Source organism: Nelumbo nucifera, chromosome 5 (genome assembly GCF_055504915.1).
Source record: "Nelumbo nucifera cultivar China Antique chromosome 5, China Antique-T2T, whole genome shotgun sequence".
In the NCBI taxonomy this organism is placed as follows: Eukaryota; Viridiplantae; Streptophyta; class Magnoliopsida; order Proteales; family Nelumbonaceae; genus Nelumbo; species Nelumbo nucifera.
The window spans coordinates 29,555,059-29,558,664 of NC_142653.1; positions in this window are offsets into that span (position 1 = coordinate 29,555,059).

Below are 3,606 nucleotides of genomic sequence, written 5' to 3' on the forward strand. Positions count from 1 at the left end.
TGTGTTCATTGTTGTCCACAATACAGAACAATGAATGGTCCTGCTATTGCTGGTTGCTACTGATAAAAGTTTATTTAAATTATTTATCCTGTTTATAGAATGTGCTTTTGAGCAGTTTATTCAACCCATTGTTGACCCAGATTGTTGAATTGTTGATCCATCTTACCCACTTAATGGGTTATTGACACTTTACTCCCTGAGCGTCGGAACCTGAAAGTACAGGATAGGCTTAGCTCTCTATTGCAAATAAAAGTGTGGACCGAGTGTCATTACCCCAAAGTATAGGGTAGTTGTCTGTATTTTATCCTAAATTTTATTACTATATATTACAACTTGGGTAATATTGTATTGGGCCCTTGGCCCAACCCAAAACAGTGGAAGTGTTGAACAGCCTCTAGACTTTTTTCCCCAACCCCATCTACACATATTTATAACTCAGATTTATTAGTGTGGTTGGGTGGATTTGGGTCGGTTTTACTCCTCACTTGATCAATCAAAGATTGAAAATTGCAAATATTGTTTTGAATTATTAGAGATACACAAAATACGAAATCCTTATGTAATTTTGTTGATGGGTGGAATCTTTATATAATTCCGTGCTTAGGTTAGGTAGGTTTACCTAAGGCCTTAAACAGTCAAATCCAAACTGAGGTTGTTAAGCTTGCATGTTGTACCTGAAGCTTGCATGCTGTAAAATGGATCTTGTGAGCATTGAAGCCAATCTTGAAAACAGAACAGGATTTGCTCCTCACACTTGGGCGCCTCACATGCACATCCACCATGCATTTGGAACATCTCCCATGAAAATTAACTATAATTACGGGAAATATTCCCAATGCATGATAGGATGTGCGTGTGAGGCGTCCTATGTGAGGAACAGATCCGGTCTACTTGAAAACATACAAAAATAGGGATATGTTTCCAATGTGCTGTAGAGGATGTGAGAACCAATTTTGTGAGAGGGAATCCGCCCTAATTCAAATTAAAACTAAGGTTGGGTCGACTGGACTCAAGTCATGAAGTCAAGCCTACTTCTAAATACACTTTATCTCTATAAACTATAACCATTTATTCCATCGCTATCTGGTTAGCTATTACCTAGTTATTTAGCTCGGTTACAAAATAAATAAATAGTCGTTTAGTTTAGAAGGTTAGACGCGAAAGAACTGAAGATTGGAATCTGGACAGCAACTAGAGTTCAACTCCAAGGGTTTAAAGTTTTGTTTCAGGTAAGGAAATATCAAATGCTGACCACTGACCAGAACCAATGGTGGCAAATTTGTCTTTAATTTTGAGGAGAATCAATTAATAATGTCTTAATAAATAAAATGGTATTGCTTTCTAAAAAGGCAAACATCTTGAGAAGAACGGGCAAAATTGTTTTTGTAAAATCAGGATGGATAATTTTTCTTTCTGCTTTACTTTTTCTAAATAAGGTGATTGGACATAATTATTCACAGAGACATAGACAGAGAGAACACTGTAGAATTAGAATCAGAGAAAACTTCATAGCCCATTAAAAAAAAAAAAAAAACACCTGGGCAATCACAACATAAATCAAATGGATAAGATTCACTCCCGTAACATTACAAAACAAATAATTTAGATCAAGAGGAACCCAGGGGACAGAATTTCATTAGGCTTGGAGGAAATGCTGTAAGAAAAGAAGAAGTAATGGAACCCTCCAGCCATTCTCTCTCCATATATAAATATATTTTTCTACAGAGAAAATGCGTTCAGAACACCTTTCTTCCTATTCCTAGTATGTTTCATAAATCATTAACATTTGGTTTAATTTATAATAATGTGGTAATGGTAGTTAAGAACCAGCAGAAACAATCAAACAAACATGGTGTTATCTCCAATTCAAGTAAAAGAGAGAGATGTGGTGGTGCAAACGGACAAAACTAGTTGTTCTAGTTCAACATCAGTGAGCATCAATTTTGTTTTGGCTAATCCCAATTCCCAAGTATGAGAAGTGCAAATGTTTTAAAAGGAAAAGGGCTAAAAGAAATTGGACCAACCCAACCTCCCCTGGACCAAGTATGTGTATCACCCAATTACAAATGCTGCAAGCCCCGAAAGCCGGGCGGACCATTTGTGATCATTAATTGGACATTGGTTTCTCTATTACCAGGAGGACAGTATTGGGTTTTTGTTGATTACTTCAAATAAAAGTACAAAACAAAGTAGAGACTTGAGACCTATAAGCAGAGAAAAGTGATTTGGGCATATCCACAGTCCACATAAAGAAGATATAAAGGCAAAAGATAAAGTAGTCTCGTATACTGTGGGATTTGCCCACAATTGTTGTCCTACTTTTCTATTTAATATTAAAAGGATGCATGCATAATTGCATATATTCTGAATATATAAGCCTTGAATGGTAGTTATGCACTATGCATGTAGCCTGTTTCTTGCTAGTTGTTCATGCATGAGTGGAAAGGGCAGAATTCAAGGAAAAAAAGATGCTGAACCATTTTTCTTACGTATTACTAGTTTAATTTCGCATTATTATATATATTACACCGGATCTGCTCCTCACACGCACATGTGCATGTGAGGCGCCCATTTGTCAGGAGCAGATCCCGTGAATGTTGAATGAATGCATGTGGCCTTTCTCTTGGGCACATTAATTCTTCAAGAATCAACTACCAGTCAGGTCAGGTCAGGTCAGGTCAGTCACCAGCTGCACTTAATATACAAAAAACAAAGATTAAACCTTAGCTTTGGACTGAATGCCCACTGATGGACACGTCGGACCGCCCGTCGTACAGGTCTTGGGCTCTATCATGACCAAACTATGATCTCACAATATATACTATGGCCTGATGGCCTCCTCTCTTCTCGATTCTCTTCACTGTACCATTCATTTCTTCTTCTTCTTCTTCTTCTTCTTCAGATACACGACCAACGAACAAACTTCTACTAAATCATCTGGCCAATAAGTGTTTAGTTTAGCTGAATCAATATCGATCGTATTCAAGACTTGCTCAGGGTTTTATGTTTTTTTTTTTTTTTTTTTCTGGAGGTATTACAGAGACTTCAGGTATATGAAGATGGCATCGCTAAGATATTGTCTAGGCCAATCATGTTCGCCAAGGTGGAGTGAAGCTTGTCGATCACCATCAGTTGCCTAGCATAAGCATAAGCTGTGGAGAACAACACAATTAGTTTATATACATATATGCATGATAAGGTAAATTCTACTTCTATCTATATTTTTAAGTGATTTCTGCCTAGTGAAATATACGTTATTATATCCTCCTTGATTTGGTCTGTAGTAGCTAGCTCACTGGTTCAGGTATTTTTGACTCGTCTCGGCCTCTTTGAGTCATCGGCTCATGAATCATTTCATAGTTCTATTGGTTCAGTTGTGTTTGCACTTTGCTTTGCAGTACAATTTTCATTTGAACTTGTGTAAATGCATGAGATTGCAAATAAGGCCATCGAATGGAAATTCTAGTTTAGTTTGCTTCATATTTGACTTCTCTTATTTGTATGTGAGAAGTGAAATAGGAAGTAAATTATTAATGAAGCGACTAGTGAAAGACAATTGAACTGGGAGGATTATCTGTTCTGTTTAGGAGTGAGGTGAGGTACTAG